This window comes from Gossypium arboreum, chromosome 6 (genome assembly GCF_025698485.1).
Source record: "Gossypium arboreum isolate Shixiya-1 chromosome 6, ASM2569848v2, whole genome shotgun sequence".
In the NCBI taxonomy this organism is placed as follows: domain Eukaryota; kingdom Viridiplantae; phylum Streptophyta; class Magnoliopsida; order Malvales; family Malvaceae; genus Gossypium; species Gossypium arboreum.
The window spans coordinates 3,631,702-3,654,803 of NC_069075.1; the positions used below are offsets into that span (position 1 = coordinate 3,631,702).

The 23,102-nt window shown below is 36.6% G+C and overlaps 1 long non-coding RNA gene across 1 annotated transcript in view; it reads right to left on the reverse strand.

Annotated features, from left to right (window-relative positions):
- Positions 1–21,907, reverse strand: part of LOC128293683 (uncharacterized) — a 69,316-nt gene extending 47,409 nt beyond the window's left edge. The window contains exon 1 of the long non-coding RNA XR_008283852.1: positions 21,815–21,907. This is a non-coding gene — a long non-coding RNA (uncharacterized LOC128293683). The remainder of the gene's footprint in view (positions 1–21,814) is intronic.
- Positions 21,908–23,102: the final 1,195 nt, after the last annotated feature.

Here is a 23,102-nt window from a genome sequence, read left to right on the forward strand (position 1 = left end):
CGTACTATCATATTGTACTTTTGGGGTTCTTTGATTCGTTTCGAATGGGTAAGCTATCCAGTGTGTAACACCCCAAACCCGGCCTAGACATTATGGACGAATCCGACAATGTCACATGAGAGTGTTTTGGCAAACCTTTCAACACATAAAAATCGTTCCAAATATTATATGCTACTCAGTTCGAAAGAAACCATAAGTTTATTAATTGGCTTTAAAACACTTCTTAACTCACGGAAGCTTTAAAATCCAAATACTTCTTGTTACTGTATTACTTACGAAAACCTTGGTTAAGTTGAAAAACATGCTTTGGCGTTGCAATTCATATTCCAAAATCACAGTTCAAAAACCCAGATTAAAACCAAAAGTCCAAGTCCAAAATTAAATCAAAATTCCCAGAAATAATGAATAAGCAATAGTAGAAAGTTCATGAACCAAAACATATGTGTTGTGGTCACCGTCGAGTCCTCCACTGCACCGATCCGCCTACTGCTTGGGATTACCTGAATAGATAAATAAATAAAGGGTGAGTTTTCGTAAACTCAGTGTGTACATCCCCACAGTTTAGCATGCATAATCAAATAACAGAATACAATCATAATTCAGGCTTGAGCCCTTTACAGAATCGGTAAGGCCCTTGGCCCACTCAGAAACAGAATCAGATACAGTCTTAGGGTTTCAGCCCATCTCATATATAGCATGCATATCAGATCAGAAAAACAAAAACATGCCCACCAACCCTGCACACCAACTCCGTCCAACCCAAGACACCACGTGGGGACAAAATCAACCCATCTATCTTTACACACCAAATATGGGGATAAAATCAACCCGTCCAACCCTACACACCATAGAGTACCGTAATACGGTGCATATCATAAATACGCAGCTTAGCTACCAGATAACGGCCTTATGAAGCCCTTCAATTCTTCCTTCTCTTCATCAGACCCACCCCAATGCAATGCATCATACAAGAATGGCATGCTATAGTGCAGATTAACAATCATATACTCATAACCAGATCAGAACATATACATATACATGCATCACAGTATCATATCATAAAATAGGTGTAACACCCCTTGTAACGTCCCCCTACCCGAGACAGTTGCCGGAGTCAAGCAGGAGACATTACAAAACTTATCTTAGCACTTAAACAGTTTTCGTAGTAAACTATCCATCTGCGTCACGGTCGTTAAAAAAATCATATCTCGAGTTACGAAACTCGAAATCCAATTCCGTAAATTTTCCCTGAAACTAGACTCATATATCTACTTACTAATTTTTTTCTAGAATTTTTGGTCAGGCCAATTAGTACAGTTTATTAGAAGAAGTCTCCCCTGTTTCAGGGTTTAGCTACTCTGACCCTTGTGCACTACGAATCAAATTTCTTCCTTTACAGAAATCCAATGACTATGCCATTTGTTTCAATTAAAAATAGACTCAATAAGGAATCCATAAAAATAAAGTTTGAGTCCTAATTCTTAATACACAATTTATGGTGAATTTCTAAAGTCAAAACAGGGAATCCAGAAATTGTTCTAACCCTATTTCACCAAAACGTAAATATCTCATAAAATACAACTCTTTTACCTATTTTGTTTCTTCCATATAAAAATAGATTCATTAAGCTTCAATTACATATTTTATTCATCATCTAATTCACTTTATAATATTTTTGGTATATTTTCAAAGTTGGACTACTGTTACTGTCCAAATCTGTTTTAGTATAAAATGTTGATAACTAAGTTTATAACATCATCATTTCTTATCTCTACAACATTTACCAACAATTCCTCTTATTACTCTTCACTAACATATCAAAACATACCATACTTAAGGTTTTGGTAACATTTACAAAACATACCAAAATATCACTTAACAACGTAGATACTTTCAAAATGACCAAAAGACATCCTAGGTACAATGCCATTTTCTAAAAAGATAGAAACTTCACCAATTTGAGTTTGGGGATCGGCTTGTATGCTGAGTCCTTATACTTTCGTACCTAGCCTGCGCACGGAAACAAACCGTACGCTGAGAATACTCTTAGTGGTATTTCTATAAACAATAGCTTAATCAACTTTAAGACATGGTAATTCAAACACATTATTGCTATTATTCAATATCAATCAGTACTTTAATAACCTTTACTTTATTTACCCTTATTAACATAACTCGGACACTGACGGATACACGGATCCAACCCACACTCCGGGATAAGCACATAGTGCTTCATCGGAATAAATCCGGAACTTTAACATTATAGTACACAAAGTACTTCATCGGAACAAATCCGAAACTTTAACAGTAGTTGACACATAGTGTCTCATCGACTCAATGTCGGAATATCCTAATACTTCCAATTCCTATGACATGTCAACTATATCCGACTAGCCCGACACTGTTAATAAGGTATTCAAAATCACATTCATTTCAATATGGTAAAAATACTTACCTCATTCACATTTTCATACAATATAAATATCAAATATAGCAATAACGATTAAGCTCGGTTTATAGAAATACAAATCACTATTTATCGAATTTAATCGATATCTTCGTTCACTTTCTCTTTTCCCTTCTTTGATGACGTATCCGGTGCTACGTTTGCTACTAACAATCATACAATTAAAAATCATCAATATACTAATTCATAAAACACATTTTCACTTTCTATCAAACTTTTACAAAAATTCCAATTTCGTCCTTTTTCCATTACTAATCTTTTTTCTTTAACTTAAGCTTCATATTCTCTTTTAATCAACTCATTAACAATTTCTAACTCATAAAATTCATTATAAAACATAAATTTTGAGCTCTATTCAACTTAATCCCTATTTAAACCTAACTTAGAATTCTTTTAATAAATCACTTAATTTTCACTTCTAACTTCAATTCCTATCAATTTAACCCATAAAACCTCAATTTATTCAACTAAATCAATATCTAAAAATTTTCTATTTTTCTTCATTTTAACCTCATACATGTAGAACTTTGAATTAGGCATCCATAAACATAAAAATCATAAGAAAATGAGCTAAAACAACTTACCAATAAAGCTTTAGGGCCTTAATCCTCAAATTTCCCTTTTTTCTTTCTTTCTTTCTTTCTTTCTTTCTTTCTCACGTTTGCTCTCTGTAACTCTTTCTATGTTTCTTTACTCATTATTCTTTATTCATTATACTATATTATATTATTATTAACCTATAATAAATATAAAATTAACATGTGTAATAGCTATAACATAAAATATCTTATAGCTATTACACATATATACCAACTATTACACATGTTATATCATACATTCACACACATGGCACTTAGGGTCTAATTGCTAGATTAGTCCTTTTACTTCTTTAATCTATAATTAAACTTTTATTCCTTATGCAATTTAATCATTATTCTAAATTCAAGCTACTTAACTCAATCAAACATTAAATAACCATTCAACTATAATTCATAAATATTTCTAATAAATATTCATGAATAAATTTCACGGAAACAATACTTAAGACTCAATTTCCGATACCGTAACTTTCGGTTCATTACACCCCTAGCCCGTATCCATCGCCGGATTAGGGTTATGAGGCATTACCGATCATACTATTACTCATACGAATATTCATTATAAATTGCAATTCGAGATTCAGATCACATATATGCTTATGACTCAATCCAATATCAAATCTTAAAAATTTTAACATGTACAACGCAGCATAAATAATACATAACCCAATCATATATTTATACATATGTGTAACATTTTATATATATACAAGACATAGTTACATCAATAATTTTATTGTTGAGTATTAGACTTGTTTATTAAAAGTCATGCGAATGCACAAATTTTACATAAGTTAAAACAATGCCATTACCAAATTTGTTATTCATTTAAGTGGCATTTATACATTAGCTTATATAAATTTCGCATATTATGCATAATTACACAGTTTAAGACCAAGCATTCTGGTACATACAAAGAACCCATTCCATTCTTTACCTACTCAGCTATCACATTTCATTTACACATTTTCATAACCTTACAATAATCAAAGAATCAATATAATCATGCACATACGCAAACCAACCATAATATAAAAATATATAAATATAAGAAAAGACATGTGAAAGCTCATTCACATGCCATGACTGAATACCTAAACACACATATTCATTGTTATTATTCGAGTATCCTAAACTTTTAATCACTTATTATCATTCTTGACTTAACTCACATAGCAACATCATAATAACCAAGTTTACGCATACAAACATATTAAATAATCTAATAAGCAATCTTATATGTTTCCATACAATATACCAAGGCCGAACCTGTAAGTGAAGCACATATATATATTATGTGTATCTTACCTAAAATAAAGACCACATTTAACATAAAATACATATTTTATAATCAACCACATTTATCCACGAAGCACATACGATATTTAACAACAATCAAACTTAACATAGTCGAATTTTTAAAGGCAATAGCTTAGCCATTTTCGCATAGCTTACTTACACAGCTAAACATTTAGCATTTCCAAAACATACTTCAGCCTATACATGCCATAATCCAAGTTTAACTTATAGAGATACCAAATTAGTAGATAGTGTGATGAACTTGGCTGACAGTCCCCGAGCTTGTAGCTTGACTCCAAAATCTATAAAACAAAGTAATAAAACACACAGAGTAAGCTAACATAGCTTAGCAAGCCATAAGCAAATAAACAATCTAGTAATATAACCATCTCATTTAAATTTAACCGAATTATACTAGTATAAGTATGCTTAGTCTCAACCTACCAATTTCATACATGATATTTCACTTTTATACAAAATTCCCACTTTGGCCGAATGCCTATATAACCAATATAAGTAATTAATATTTCATTTACAAAGCCAAGATACCATTAAACAATCAAATATACATATACTCATAAACACCACTCAAGCATCATAATATATCATCATGTACACATTACTTAAATGGTCGAATACACATGGTTGCATCAATAAACATATCACATATCTTTTCCAAGACAATCACAATATATATACCTTATCAAGTTCGATTACTATTTTCTAATTACACATTCCATATTTACTTCATAAGTCATTTGTATCAAACATTAAATACTTACTTACCTTACTTTGAATAGGTAACAAGTGAATCCATACCTGGCTTATAGCTCGTTTTACACATTCAAACATAGATTATCGTTGCCCAATGAACCATTCAGAATTGGATAGGGCACTCAGATAATCACATAAATCGTACAATGTCAACGTCCTAGACGTGGTCTTACATGTAGCCACATATCGATGCCACTGTCCGAGACAGGGTCTTACTTGTAAACACATATCAGAATCACATATTGATGCCATGGTCTTATTCGCACAGATATATCGGAATCCTATGTTATGACAGATGTATCCTAACTATTCCTAAGGTTTATACGGGGCTTTCGGACGACATAACTCGGTCAAAACGATTGCATGAACATAGTTACTATACTTATACATTCGGCATTAGTACATATTAATTTCTATATTACATATCAGCATACATACTTTACATTTAATTAAAATTAAGTACGTCTATTTGCTTATAAACTTACCTCGGACAATGAAAAACTGATACGGATCGACTAGTCCACAACTTTCATTTTCCCCCGATCCAAATCCAATTTCTTTGGTTCTTGATCTAACATATCCAAATTAAGCTCATTCAACATATTTTCATTCAATTTAGTCCAAAAACACATAAATGGGAAAATTACCATTTTACCCCTGACACTTACAATTTTTACAGTTTAGTCTTTATTGCACAAAACACAAAATATTCAAAATTTCAAGATACCCATGTTTGGCCGAATATTCCTAGTGTTCATACAAGCCCATATATTTCATTTATTTCATATTTTAGTCTCTCAAATTATTATTTTTGTAATTTAGTCCTAATTACTCAAAATCACCAAAAACTCCAACACAAAATATGTTAATCTAAAACATATCTTTCATATTTCATCATCAAACAGCAAAAATCACAAGCTATCAACAATGGCATAACTCAAAATATTCATCAATATCAAAAATTAAAGCTTGGTTCTTGAAGATTACTGAGCAACGATCTCAAAAACGTAGAAATTATCAAAAACTAAGCTAAAACTCACCTTAAATCAAGTTGGAGAATGGCCGAACCCTAAAACCTTTTTATTTTCTTTTTCTTTTCTTTTGTATTCGGTAAGAACAAGATGAACATCAAAATGACATTATTTTTTTATGTTTTATGTTATATTATAATATATATTAAGTTTAATGTTTAATTTACTTATATACCCTTAATGATTTAATATAAAAACCATATATTATAAGTCTTAAACCGTCCCACCAATGTATTTATGAGATATTTACAACATAAATGCCCCAACATAGAATGCTGCTAACTATTTGGCCCTTATCTTTAAACTATCAAGTTTTCAATTTACGCGATTAAATCCTTTTATTTAATCGGATACCTAAACGACAAAATTAAATCACGAAAATTTCATAGATATAAATTCACACAAAATAAACACATAAAATAATTTTTAAAATATTTTTCTGGCTCGAATTCATGGTCCTGAAACCACCATTCCGATTAGGATCTAAAACGGGCTATTACAATAGGGGTCTAAGTAATGCTTACCGACCCTACGACAGGTCACAATCGTCTTGGGCGACCCGTGCAACCTTACAGTATATTTCAGAAAAATGTGGTCACACGCCCATGTGGCCTGCCAGTGTGGGCCCACACACCCGTGTGGCCCACACTGTCTAAATTGGCCTTGGCCGTGTAAATCACACGGCCTGGCCCAAATTTTTACATGCTCGTGTGGTTCATCCGTGTGGGCCCACACGCCTGTGTGGCCTACACGGCCCAATTGACTGAGCTCGTGTCTCGCACACGGCCTACCGGCCTTCACATGGCCGTATCCGTCGCGTCCGTGTCGGGTGCGCACGACCTGGTTTGTCGACCACACGCCCGTGTGCTGTCACACGGCCTACCACACAGGCGACTACACGCCCGTGTGGCGTCAATAGTAAGCTTTTTGGCTTTCGCTGAATCTCGTTTTTAGTGCGTTTGGAGTACACAACTGGTATCATTTTGAAGCTAACGCAACCATGAGCACTCCCGAACCTACTATTGAACAATACGTTACTTAGTTAGTCAGTTAAACCGAGTTGCTAATGACAGACAAATCCCAAAAGTTAACGACGACCTTACCTCTATCGAACAATGGCAGTTCCTCGCTGATTAGAGCACCGTTTTTAGCAGTCCACAGAATTTTGATTGTCTCCTAAACAGAAAAATAATCTCTTAATAAACCTACAACCGTAAAAATAAAACAAACGCACCCTTACACTTACATAATTCATGCCAAACGTAGAGATAAGTAACGATGATGAAAAAGGACCAAAACTAATGTTAAAAAAAAAAAGTAGAATCGGCAGCAACCAGGGGATTTTTGCCTGGAAGGAAAGAAAAGAAAAGAAAAAAAGTGGAGAAGGGGAAAATTGCAGAAAAAATTCGGCAGAGAGAGAATGGAATGATTTGGGTAACTCCCAAATCCTTTATTTTGCTCCCACTAAACCTCAATTGTTGCAGATACCCAGTATCCCAAGCCAACACTGCCTCCATTCAGTCTCAAACCCATGAACTCTCTCACGCCAGTACTCTACTTATCCACTAGACCAGCAGGCCCATTCTTGCATAATTTAATAAACAAATACTTATAAGCCTATTAATTAAAAGTAATGCTTTATTCAAATAAAAACCAAAATTCTACCCAAGCTAAGCCTTGAACTTGGGACCTCACACATATATCCAGAATACTTAATCACTGAAGCAAATACACAATTGTGTCCAATAATTACAGAAACACTTTTTTAAAATTTAGGGCGTTACAACTCTACCCCTTAAAAGAAAATTTCATCCTCGAAATTTACCTGATCAGAAAAGGTGAGGATACCCCTATCGCATCGAATCCTCTGGCTCCTAAATGGGCTCCTTAGTAATATGATTCTGCCACAGCACCTTCACTAAAAAGATAGATTTCCTATGTAGAACATTAACGTCTTGATCTAGGATCTAACTTGCTCCTCCTTAAAAGTTAGATCTGGTCTAACCTCAATCTCCTCTACAGGCACTATGTGTGTGGAATTAGAGCGGTAACGTCTCAACATCGAGACGTGGAACACATCATGTATGCTGTCTAACTCTGGAGGTAGCTCCAACTGATATGCAACTGACTCCACTCGCTTCAAAATCCAGTACGAGCCAATAAACCGAAGGCTCAGCTTGCCCTTGCGACCAAACCTTAAAACTTTCTTCCAAGGTTAGACCTTAAGAAAAACCATATCCCTCACAGAATACTCGATGTCCTTCCTCTTCAAATCAGCATAGGACTTCTGTCTATCAGAAGCCACTTTCAAACGATCTCGAATCAAGCAGACTTTATCCTCAGTCTCTGATACCAACTCCGTACCCAGAACACATCACTCACCCAACTCAATCCAGCATAAGGGAGTGCGACACTTACGATCGTACAGTGCCCCGTAAGGTGCCATCTGTATACTAGACCGATAGCTATTGTTGTAAGCGAACTCTGCTAGGGGAAAGTACTCCTCTCAACTGCCTAAGAAGTTAATCACGCAACTCTTCAACAACATGTCCTCCAGTATCTGAATCACCCTCTCTGATTGACCATCAGTCTGAGGATGGAAAGCAATACTGAAGTCTAACCTCAAACCCAAAGCCTCATGAAGCTTCTGCCAAAACCAAGAAATAAAACGAATATCCCTATCAGAAATGATCGAGACAGATACCCCATGTAGCCTTACAATCTCTAAAATGTACAGGTTGGCCAATTTCTGTAGGGAGAAGTCTGTCCTCACAGGGATGAAATGTGCAGGCTTGGTTAATCGGTCCACAATGACCCAAACAGAATCCTTCTTAGTGGGTGTTAGGGGCAACCCACTAACGATGTCTATCGTTACTTGCTTCTATTTTTACATCTGCATCTTAACCGGTTGCAACAAACTCGAAGGTAACTGATGTTCAGCCTTAACCTGCTAACAAGTCATACAGTGAGCAACAAAGCCGGTAACCTCACGTTTCAACCCTGGCCACTAGTACGATTCTCGAAGATCTCGGTACATCTTGTTCCCACCAGGATGCATAGCATAAGGGCTACTATACGCCTCCCTCAAAATCGACAGTCTCAAATCTTTATCATTTAGTACACAGATTTGCCCTCGAAAACACAATACCCCATCATTATTAACTCCAAAATCAGTCGTAGCATCATCCTCTACTTGACAAAAACGTAACTCCAGAGACTTATCCCTCATCTATTTATCTCTGATCCGATCAATCCATGTCGGTCTAACTTAAAGTTCCGCCAACAGACTCTCATCATAAAAAAGACTCAGTCGAGTGAACATCCCTCTCAGATTGGTCATAGACCTACGACTTAACACATCAACCACCACATTGGCCTTACTAGGATGATACTCAATACTGCAGTCATAATCCTTAAGCAGTTCAACCCATCGATACTGCCTAAGGTTTAACTCCTTTTGGGTGAGGAGATACTTGAGGCTCTTGTGATCATTGTAAATGGTATACTTCTCACCGTGCAGATGGTGCCTCCAGATCTTAAGAGCAAAGACTACTGTAGCTAACTCCAAATCATGCATCGGATAATTAGCCTCATGAGTCTTGAGCTGTCGAGACGCATACGCAACAACCTTATCGTCTTGCATCAGAACATAACCTAGACCCACATGGGACTCATCACTGTATACCATGAAATCATTATCGGGTTTAGGCTGGATCAGAACAGGTGCCTGAGTTAACACGATCTTGAGCTTATCAAAGCTCTCCCGCTGTGCATCAGTCCAAACAAAAGGAACTCCCTTACGCAACAGCTTAGTCATTAGTGTTGCAATCAAAGAGAACCTTTCTACGAAACGTCGATAATAACCTGTCAGCCCCAGAAAACTACGGATTTTCGACATATTCTTCGGTTGTTTCCAATCCAATACAGCCTCAATCTTAGGAAGATCTACTCGAATCCCCTCAGCAGAAACTACATGACCCATAAATGTCACTTTTTAAAGCCAGAACTCACGCTTACTGAACTTTGCATACAACTATTTCTCACGAAGAATCTGTAGAACCACTCTTAAATGCTCATCATACTGATCCTCTGTCTTAGAATACATCAAGATGTCGTCGATGAATACCACTACGAACTGATCCATGTAAGGCTGAAACACACGGTTCATCAAGTCCATGAATGCCGCTGGTGCATTAGTCAACCCAAAAGGCATAACACGGAACTCGTAATGTCTATAACAAGTCCTAAACACCGTCTTATGCACATCGGCCTCCTTTACTCTCAACTAATGGTAACCTGATCGCAGATCGATCTTAGAGAACATTTAAGCCCCTTTGAATTGATCGAACAAGTCGTCTATCCTCAAAAGTGGGTACTTATTCTTAATCGTCAACTTGTTCAACTGACGGTAGTTGATACACATCCTCATTGTATCGTCCTTCTTTTTTACGAACAGAACAGGTACCCTCCACGGAGACACACTGGGACGAATGAACCCACGATCCAAAAACTTCTGAATCTGAGCCTTAAGTTCAATCAGCTCTTTCGGTGCCATTCGATAAGGGACGATAGATACCGGAGCTATATCCGGAAACAACTCAATCCTAAATTTTACCTCACGATTCGGAGGTAATCCCAGTAGTTCTTCTAGAAAAACATTTGGATAGTCCCTCACCATTCGAATGTCCTTAACCGAACAGTCCCCAGAATCAGCAACACTGATATAAGCCAAGTATGCCTCGCATCCCTTCCTTACTAACTTCTCTGCCACTAATGTAAATATCACATTAGTCAGATAATCTTGTCGTTCCCCAATTACGACTACCTTAATATCCTCCTCGGTTCTCAGAACAATCCTCTTCGTAGCGCAATCCAAACTCACCCGATGTTTGACTAACCAATCCATACCCAAAATTAGGTCGAACTCCCTAAATAGAAGCTCCTTGAGATTAGCCAGAAATACAGTCCCTTGGACCTCTAATGGTACATCTTTAAATAATTTATTAACTCCAATAGACTGCCCCAACAAACTCACCATTGTTATCTCACTAGAAATGGTCTCAAACGGTAACCCCAAGGTCTCAGACACCGTACTAGCTACGTAAAAATGTGTAGAGCTTATATCTATCAATGCAAAGTAAGGCACATTAAAAATTAAGAATGTACCCGTGATGACGTTCGGAGTATCTCGGTCCTCACGATGACGTGAAGCATAAACCAACGCAGGCTACCTCACCTCAGTCGGTCCAGTACCTCTACCCGATGCTCTTTACCTTCGGTCCATGCCGTTACCACCCCTAGCCTGACCTCGGCCCCTAGGTGGCGGCTGAACTACCCTCGGTGGCTGTGCAGTCTAAGCAGTCAGAGCTTGTATCTAATTAGTCCTCAATGGAAAATCCTTAATACGGTGCTCAATAGACCCACATCTAAAACAGGCTCTAGTATACCTCCAACACTCACTCGGATGGCGTCTATTACAGAGCTGACAAATCGCTACCCCAGCAAGTGCAACAGTAAGCCCAACTCTCATGGGCCCATCAGACCTGGCCTTTTTCCTAGGCCTCATCCCAAAATTCGAAGGCTCTGCATCCCTCTTAGCCTTCCCTCTGTCACGGTTTTGGCGATCAGTGCACTTTACCTCCTCAGCAATCTTGTCCTTCTCGACCAACACAGCAAACTCACGCTCCCTTTGCGGAGCTATCAGGACCCTCAAGTTATCCCTGTGACTGTCCTCAAAATGGACACAGCACTCATACTCGGCCGCCACCATGCCTCATGCATAATGGCTCAGCCTCAGAAACTCGGGCTCATGCTCGGCCACCAAACGATCTCCCTAAGTAAGATTCAGGAACTCACGCCTCCTAGCATCGATATAGCTGGCCCCTACATACCTACTCTGGAAAGCCGTCTTAAACAGATCCCATGTCAACCAGTGGGGCTGAGTGTCATCCTTAACCGTCAGCCACCACTGATACGCTTTATCGTGAACGTAGAGAAATAGCCCCCTTAAACTTTTGCTCAGCAGAGAGCTCCAGATTATCCATAATAAGCTCCGTGGCCTCCATCCAGTACTCAACCACATTAGGAGCAACTCCAGCGATGCCCTTAAATACCACAGCCTCATTGGACCGGAGTCGTTTCGTAACTGACCCACGGCCCCCAGAACCAGTGTTGGGCCCAGTGACCCTCTCTAGAATCCATAGTATGGCTTGGACAGTGCGTCATCCCCAACCTCACGATCTTTGGACCTAGTCCCAGATCCAGTCTTAGTAACAGTGGACACCGGCGTACAACAAGTGTCCAGATTCGGGATCGTATCAGATGTGAAGGACTCAGCTCGAGCCCCTCTACAGCTCCTACTTCGACCTCTAGTACCCCGTCCACGAGTATCACGTGTGCTCATCGTAAGTTTGAATTAATCTGGTATTAAAAATTCTATGCAAATCAGTTTACAGTTTGATATTTTGTTAACAAATATTTTATGAAGTAAAATTATCAGAGTATTCAGAGTCTGTTATCACAAGTTGCAATTTACTACGGTTTTCAGTTTACACTACCTAGAGGGTTTCGGTAGAGTCTACTACCTATAATAGTTTCACAGCATACAACAGTATGTTCAAACAGATCCAAACAAAGTATTCTAAGCATGCTTTTAAACAATTCTAAATAGAGTTTTAGAAACTTACAAGATCAGCGCCGGAGACTTAGTGTACCATGGTTTATCAAAAATATTTCAGATCATTTTGCAAACCATTTCTTAAAAGCCAAATTTAAAACCCAATACACTCAGTTCGAAAGAAACCATAAGTTTATTAACTGTCTTGAAAACACTTCTTAACTCGCGGAAGCTTTAAAATCCAAATACTTCTTATTACTGTATTACTTACGAAAACCTTGGTTAAGTTGAAAAACATGCTTTGGCATTGCAATTCATATTCCAAAATCACAGTTCAAAAACCCATATTAAAACCAAAACTCCAAGTCCAAAATTACATCAAAATTCCCAGAAATAATGAATAAGCAATAGTAGAAAGTTCATGAACCAAATCATATGTGGTCGTGGTCACCATTGAGTCCTCCACTACACCGATCCTTCTACTCTTGGGGATTACCTGAACAGATAAACAAATAAAGGGTGAGTTTTCGTAAACTCAGTGTGTACATCCCCACAGTTTAGCATGCATAATCAAATAGCAGAATAAAATCACAATTCGGGCCTGAGCCCTTTACAAAATCGGTAGGGCCCTTGGCCCACTCAGAAACAGAATCAGATACAGTCTTAGGGCTTCAGCCCATTTCAAATATAGAATTCATATCAGATCAGAAAAACAAAAACATGCCCACCAACCCTGCACACCAACTCCGTACAACCCAAGACACTACGTGGGGACAAAATCAACCCATCTATCTTTACACACCAAATATGGGGATAAAATTAACCCGTCTAACCCTACACACCATAGAGTATCGTAATACAGCGTATATCATAAATACGTAGCTTAGCTGTTAGAGAATAGTCTTATGAAGCCCTTTAGTTCTTCTATCACTTTATCAGACCCACCCTAATGCAATGCATCATACAAGAATGGCATGCTATAGCACAGATTAACAATCATATACTCATAACCAGATCAGAACATATATATATATACATGCATCATAGTATTGTATCATAGAATAGGGGTCTAAGTAATGCTTACCGATCCTACGACAGGTTACAGTCGTCTTGGGCGACCCATACAGCCTTACAGTATATTTCAAAAAAATGTGCTCACACGCTCATGTGGCCTGCTCGTGTGGGCCCACACGACCCAAATTGGCCTTGGATGTGTAGATCACACGGCCTGGCCCAAATTCTCACTCACCCGTGTGGTTCACCCGTGTAGGCCCACACACCTGTGTGGCCCCGCACAGCCCAATTGACCGAGCTAGTGTCTCACACACGGCCTACTAGCCTTCACACGATCGTGTCCGTCGTGCTCGTGTTGCGTGCGCACGGCCTGATTCGTCGACCACACGCCCGTGTGCTGTCACACGGCCTACCATACGAGCGACCACATGCCCGTGTGGTGTCAATAGTAAGCTTTTTGGCTTTCATCGAATCTCATTTTCAGTGCGTTCGAAGTACACACCTGGTATCATTTCGAAGCTAACGCAACCACAAGCACTCCCGAACCTATTATTGAACAGTACGTCACTTAGTTAGTCACTTAAACTGAGTTGCTAATGAGAAACAAATCTCAAAAGTTAATGACGACCTTACCTCTATCAAACAATGGCAGTTCTTTACTGATTAGAGCATCGTTTTTAGCAGTCCACAAAATTCTGATTGTCTCCTAAATAGAAAAACAATCTCTTAATAAACCTACAATCGTAAAAATGAAACAAATGCTCCCCTACACTTACACAATTCACGCCAAACGTAGAGATAATTAACGATGATGAAAAAGGACCAAAACTAATGTTAAAAAAAAGGAGAATCAGTAGCAACCAGGGGGTTTTCAGCTGGAAGGAAAGAAAGGAAAAGAAAAAAATATGGAGAAGGGGAAAATTGCAGATAAAATTCAGCAGAGAGAGAATGGAATGATTTGGGTAACTCCCAAGTCCCTTATTTTACTTCCAAACCTCAATTATTGCAGATACCTAGTATCCCAAGCCAAATCAGACACTCCCACTACATTAGCAGCAAAAACACTGCATCTATTCAGTCTCGAACCGAAGACCTCCCTCACGTCAGTACTTCACTTATCCACCAGACCAGCAGGCTCATTCTTGCATAATTTAACAAACAAATACTTACAAGCCTATTAATCAAATGTAAGGCTTTATTCAAATAAAAACCAAAATTCTACCCAAGCTAAGGCTTGAACTTGGGACCTCTCACACACACCCAGAACACTTAACCACTGAAGCAAATACACAATTGTGTCAAACAATTAGAAAAATAATTTTATAAAATTTGGGGCGTTACAGAGTGGTTTTCTTTTTCTGTTTTGCGTTCTAGGGAAATTGATTATGTTAACAAAATCTATTGATAATGTTCATATTTTTCGGTTAGGGGAAAGACAATTTTATACTTGTTGGTGGTAAGTGTTTCGTGAGTAGTTCGTTTTGAGAGGCCATAAGTCGAGATCAAATTCTAGTTTAAATGCTTAAATTAATTGCTAAAACGTTGTTTGGTATACTATTTTTAGGTTTTGAACGTCTCGGGATTAGTTTCTCATAAAAAACGAACTAGGTGTGTAATGAAAACATGGAAAATCAAAGTTTGCAAAAGCCGAAAAATGGCATGTCGATGCCAGCCCGCATAAGCAAGGCCAATTTGAGTGTGTGGGCTGCATAGGCGTGTGGGCTGCAGGCTAGACCATGTGGGCCACACAGTCAAGGCCAATTTGAGCATGTGAGCCATACGAACATGTGGGCCCAAAATTCAAAAAATTTCCCTAGGGTTGCACGTGTCATTCCGATCAACTGTGGGCCTTCTGTAGGGTCGGTAATGATAAAAAAAATCCTAATTCGCCATTATTCTGGTAGCCCAGCTACAAATTATTCTGAAAAGTGTCGTACAGACACTATGTGGTTTATAGGGCTGGGTGGGTGTTTTATATCCTACGTGGTGTGTTGAGATGGTCGAAGATGGTGTGTAGAGGGGGGTTGGACTTTGCGTATCTGTATGTGTTTGATAATCTTATTATGATAAGGACTTATGCCCGCTTCTGTTTTGATATACTGAAATTCTGAATTTGATGCATGTATGTTTCCGTTGAGTTACACACTGAGTTTATGAAAACTCACATCTATTGTCTGTTCTATTCAGGTAACCCTCAAACATAGGCAGCTCGATGTTATGGAGTTTTAACGATGACCACTAGTTCACAAACTGTTTTGATTAACAGTTTTTATTTAAAATCTGGATTATTTTTGAGAGTTTTGTAATTTTGGGACCCTTTGGACTATTTTTTTAACTTTGGTTTGGATGTGTTATTACTTTTATACTGCGATGTTTGACAAAACTACGGTTTTATACAAACAAATATTTTTCAGAAAACACAAACTTGGTTTTTCAACTTTAACAATATCAGACTTTCGCTGCAAAATAAGCTTTCTGAAAGAGTAAATTAACAATGTTTTCCTTAATGAAAATAATATGTTTGATAAAATGTGAACTCTTTTTAGTAACAATTAAACGCCAGGAATTTAAAATAATAAGATTCATTTCAAAACTCTTCTTCTTAACACTTCTAGATTCGGCCATAATGTCTAGACCGAGTTTGGGGTGTTGCACTATACATCTTTATCCCTTAATATTTACACCAATTACTCTTGTAACTCTAGTTTTACTAAAGTGTTTCACTTGAACAAAAAAGCTTCAAGTAGATGGGATTCTCCATATGTTCCATGAATCGAGTCAATTCAAGTGGGTCAAATGTGTTAGATCTAGTGCCCTGAGTTTTGTATATTCGTTTGTAAACTTGTAATTTTTTTTGAATAGATTGGTTAATAAAACAATTAATAAATTACATTAATATACTTTGTATAATTGTTCTCATGTGGTTTTTGCATGCAAAACAAAATAGAAGCAAATATTGGCTCACTGGTTGTCTAATGTTTAAACCAATACTAAGCGGTATTATGTGGTTGAATCGTAATACGAAAAGACAGGTTATATTAGTAGACAAACTTAAACATGCCCTTAGTGTAATCGAAAATGAGAAAATCGATTGTAAAACTAATATGCCATCTATAAAGTCCAATTAGGGATATGCCCTGTCATGGGCATCAAAGCGGATGACTCTTAAAAGATAGAGAGATAAATGTGACTGACTAGAATGATAATACATCAGCCTGGACCCAAGAAGACTAGATCCTGAATTCGTTTATAGATTTATTCACTTGTGACGTTCATAGTGTAGCGTAATTCTAAGTGGATGACGGACTATTATATGTGACTTGTATACTTTGATGTAAGTAAAAGCCCGAGTTCAAATAGATAAAGAACTAAAAACTGGCGCGGTGTGTTGGGCATATGACTTCTATAGTATGTAGTGTTATTCACAACAATAGAATTCATAGCCCGAGACATAGGTAAAATATATCCTCTCATTGGCATTACATGGTTGATGAAAAGTAAATGTGGCCAGGGTCGTTTGTCTTTTAGATGAATGACTTGATTACTATTTGATAGTAATTGACTTTTCAAGAAGGAAAATGTAATAGTTACAATGAAATAAAATAGGATAATATTGGGAGAACAGATTTATCCCAAAAAGATTAAGAATACTTATGAGGGTAACACACTTATGCTAAGGCCATTGGACGAGCATTGATCAAGTTGCTTTTGTAATGGTGTGTCTTTGAAGAAAGCTCAGTCACGATACTATAGTGGAATGACTTTGTGATTAAATAGGTTCATAATTAATAGGAGAAAAGCTAGAACTTAATTATAAATTATTTGATCCCTAATCGCATATGTTCAATCTATCCCTCCACTAGCTCGTTGAAATCAGAATTGAATTGCATGTTGAATTAAATGAACAAAAAATGGTGAAAATAGAGACATGAGAAACATTTGGAAATGAATTTGATTTTCTTCAAAAATGAAAATGACCTAGAAATGAATTATGGTTTTCGAATTAAATGAAGTTCGAAAATGGAAATAAATCATTTGGTCATAGTGAACCAATTGAATGTCGAAATATTAAATATATTTTCTCATAATTTTTTTACAGTAAAATCATCATGACTTTAACGGAATTAGAATTGCATTGAGAAATTTATTTATTTAAATTAATTTGATATGTTTATTTTGGGAAATATAAAAGCAAATATCGGGTTGAATCAAAATATAAAGTATTAAGTTAAAAGTCTAAGAAGTACTTGTAATTGGACCTAATATGGAAGAGCCTCAAAGAGGGATGACAAATTCTAGTATAATTAACTAAGGTTGTCGCCCCCTATACTTCTAGTTAGACTAGGAGTTCGTTTTTCTATTTGAAATAGACTTCTACGATTCAACAAGGATTTTACTTCTTCTCCATATAAATAGATGACATTGGTAGTTCTAAATATAGAACTCTAAGATATTGTCAATCTGCGCAAAAATAGTGAGAGTTTATTCTCTTAAGCATTAAATCTTATTTTTGAAAAAAATATTCTGTTGATTTCTATTGAGAAGAGATTTTTCTTTCACACTGGAAGTAAAGAAAACTATTTCTAATTCTGTGTTTGATCTGAATTGTTCGAGCTCACACTCGAAGCAGTTCGTGGTCCAAAAATAGTGAAGAAGGTCATTCTGTTTAAAGCTAGGAACGAAAATAATTCATCTAAAAACACAGGTGTGATTTTGGTAAAGGGTTTATTGCTATACATATCACAAATCGGCTCGATTTTTAAAATTTTTATTTTACATTGTGAAAGAAAACTGTGTTTGAACCAGGTTTTTTTTTTCCAAAAAATGAGTCAGATTTAATCAGTTGACCTCAATGAGACATTCTATGCACAATGGTCACAGGCTTTGATCTATGGCCCGTGACACTAGTCCTCACTACATCCAGCATACATCATGATCACTTCTCAATGCTTCAATTTTGTTGGCATTGGGACTCTCTATGAATATGTCAATAAGGAATTTTTCTATTAAAATCTATTTTAACACCATGATATTTTCTTCCACCAACATCTTGATGAATGGTTTTGAATGTCGATCAAGCCAAATGAAACATATGATAAAATGGTTCCTAAATTAAAATTTTCTCATAAGTTTTTGGAAGGTAAACACGTGTTGAATGAGTCCGGCAAAGTTCAAGCTTTTGAGGATGAATCTACAGAGGAGGAAAAAGGTAGTCAAGAAGTGCTCACTCCCGTAGGCGCCATTCCTATTTCGATAAGGATGAAAGTTAGGATAGTTGCAAATCTTCAAGCCTCTGTCAATTTTCTTCAAAAACACTACGATAATCTAAGGGCAGAAGCAACGTTCACTAAGAAGACTATTGATAAAAAATACCTTAATAAAATATATTTGATCCTCAAACAATGCTGCTTTATTTGGCAATTATGCATAATAAAAAAAGGGAGAGAAAAGATGAAGCAGGGGGAGTAGAGTTTTTATTGCTCTGCTACATGATTGTGCTTTGGTGATGTTGGATGTTGGATGCACTTTTTGAGGGGGAGTTTATCTAGATTTTTTTTTAATTGTTGTTTTGTTTACAATTTTTGGATAATTGTAAGTTATTTTAGCTACTAAATTATTTTGCTATTGTGTTATATCTATTGCTGGTGATGAACTTGAATTTCTTTTAGCTATGATTTCATTATAAGTTAAAGTGAATAGAAGCTGTGCACCAGGTAGGAAACCGGAAAAGAGGTGGTGAGTCCATCGGACTGCTTAAGTACCAAGCTCCCTTCGGATCCAATCCTAGACATGCATACCGCCATTGCCACACCTTAACGTAATGAATATTTCTAGGAAACCGATTTGATTAAGTCATTTTTAGGAAAAGTGATTAATTTTGGAAAATACTTTCATTGCAGAAGCTTTACTTGTTGTCGTGTTATTTTGAAATCAATTGTTGTTTTTGAAAACGCGCCCTAAAGGTATCCAATTTCAAAAGTTAAAATAAGTAATACTTATCTTAGTAATACATATTAAAACCATCAAAAATAATTAAGCGGCCTTATTACATTTAAAACCCAAAACTTCAAAAGTAATAAAAGGATGTCCAGTTCACGGAAGAAAATCAAACTTTCGAGCAGTGGCCACTCGAATTCCCTCACGACTCAAGCCCACTATGGTTGGGGATTTCTGCGTGGATGAAAATAAAAGGGGTGAGTTTGGGAAACTCGGTGTGTAAGGAAAACCCATTCAAAGCCCAAGTCAGCTCAAGCCTATTGGGCCTAAGCCCATTCAGTAATAGCAGTGGTATTGGGCGAGCCCTTTTCAGATTACAATAACGGGCCTTAGCCCTTATTCAGATAAACAGTATGGCCCATAGGCCCATTTCAAAATACATGCAACATCAAGTAAACATATGCAAGCCCATTTGGGAGACTACTCAACCCACCAACCACTACACTCCACCCGTACCAGCCCTACACTCCATGTGGGAATAGCTCAACCCACCCAAATTTAACACTCCACAAAGGCCTTGCTTTGCTTTCATTATCGAAGAATTGAGGCAAAGCCTCCAAAGACATGGACAAGCCACTTTCAGTACTTCCTCCGTCAATATCCCAGTCCCATGCATCAGATAATAACAACATGGCATGCAGTAAATAACAACAGTCAAACATGCATTTAGGTCAATTTAACCCTAGGGGTATTTTGGTAATTTATCTCCTAGGGGTAAAACTATAAATTTTCCACTTTTAAAGGTATTTCAGTAATTTATCTATTTTAGGGTTTTTCATGCATATTCCTACCTTTCACGTACTAACAGAATCACGTACCGAGGGTTCTTACCGAATTGGGCCCGTTGGCCCATCATTCCAATTTTGACCCATTAAGCCCAAAAATATCGAGGGCACAGAAATCATATACTTTGCAGTCTAAATTTTGCAGCTTACCAAAAACATTAATCGATTTACCTCACGAGCATTCGCACACTCGTAAATCTACAAAATATCGGTTTTCGGCATTTCGCTTTTCGACTTTTGCCGATCCGGACTAAGAAAGAGGGTGTTAGTTACACACCATTTGCGACGATATCTTGTGAAATCCACACACGAACCGCCTACAATTGGATTACTAACACGTTAATCAACTATTCAGATACAAACTACGTATTAACCCCTTACAATATTCGGCCAACCACACCTACAGATCATAGTAAGCTTATAAGAAAACAATAAGCAACTCATTAACAAATTTTTGTCAATGTTTACCACATAATCATAATTTCACTACAAGCTGTCTTCCTGAGCAACAGTCACTAAATCATTTATAACTGGAGCTACGAAACTCCAAATCAAGTTCTGTTAATTTTCCTTGAAAATAGACTCATATATATTCTATCCATAAAATTTTCATAACTTTTGGTTTAGCCAATCAATACCAGATTTTTCTCAAAGTTTCCCATGTTTCACTGTTTGACTAATCTGACCACTCTTCATTACGAATAAAATTTCTCATTTTACAGAATTCAAAATATGTTCTCGTTTATTCCATTTGAAACTAGACTCATTAAGATTTAATTACATAATTTATGCAGCTTCTAACTCATCTCTCACAATTTATGGTGATTTTCCAAAGTCACGTTACTGCTGCTGTCCCAAGCAGATTTATTACCAAATCACTCTTTCACACCTAACTTGCATGCTTGTTATTTAAACATGTATATCACCAATCAATCATCACATATCTATGATTTTACTTAAGTATAATCTCCATTTCATCATTTTAAAGCACAACATGTTAGCTGATTTTTCCCTTTAACATCTAAGGCACATGCATGCTCATTTGTTTGGCTCAACTTCACCTATCTTCCGTTTTTCATCAAAAGAACATGAAATAACAACCATTTCCTTCATTTTAATTCATGACTAAATGCTCACAACACAACTAAAAACCAAAATATGCTTCAAGAGTTAAGGTAGAATCAAGAAGAACTCATGAACATCAAGATAGAAGCAAACTACCATGAACTTACCTTCAATTTTCTTCCCCAAGTGACCGAACATTCAAGAGCTTTCTCCTCTCCTTTCTCTTCTCTAACTTTAGGCTATGATGAACAAAGATGGACAAAACTTTGTTCTTTTCTCCCCTTTTTCTTTTAATAAAATTTCATATTTCATCCATTTAATTCTTTAATACAAAAGACATGAAATGCCCATCATGGAACATTTACCTAAACCATTATCATGGAACATTTACCTCACCCATTATCATGGAATATTTACCTAATCTATTATCATGAAACATTTACCTAACCCATTATCATGGAATATTTACCTAATCTATTATCATGGAACATTTACCTAACCCATTATCAATTTGTACCATGAATTATGGATATCAAGTGCTCATATTGTCTACAAGAACATGATGGCTAGCCACTTCATGTAAAATGGGAGGTTTGTCATGCAACTCCTCTTATTTTGCACTCCTATTTATTTGGCCATTTCAATTTAGCCTATAGCATTTTCAAACATTTTCACATAGGTCCTATTTCATAATTTCACTCACAAATGACAAAATCAAAGCATGAAATTTTGCCAACATTCACAGAATTCCCGAAAATTGGGGCGTTACAAATCCATTCGATTATGAACTTTGGATTGGATCGTGATTCTGTTGATGAGCTATCATAGAATCCATATTTACTTCATATGTTATTATTATAGTGTATTACTCTTATGGTATTACGGTTTTATTGGGATTGTATTAGATCTTCTATTGTAAGCAAGTCTCAAAACCAATGTCTATATATTTGATAGACTTACCTAGGAAAATGTATTGAAAATTCGGCACTTAATCTATTCTTGAGAGAATACTTTTGTAAGAGTGCTATTTTCATTAGTGAAATCTGTTTTTGTGGTTTTACTTGTTGTGATCACAATGGGTGATTATAGTGGTGAGAGTATTGTATCTTCAAAATGCAAGGGTGAAGGAAATGATCACGGTGTGTATGATTGAGTAGGTTCACGTTGTAATTGTTGAAGAGAGTGCATATTTCTCATTGAGTTAAGCTCCATAAACGTAGGAAAGCTGAAGTGTGTAATAATCTTCTTTTGTACTATGTGTTTTCTATTTTCTTATTTAGTGCCTGGTGAAGTGTCCCCCAACTCAGGCAGCAATTTAATTATGATATTTTTTCTCTTAACAAGGCTTTTTTGCTAACTTAAAAATCTAAGGGAATATATATATTCTTATAATTTTGATGTAGTATTAATTCAAGAAAATTTGAAATCCTATGGTGCATGGAATTCAAATTAACT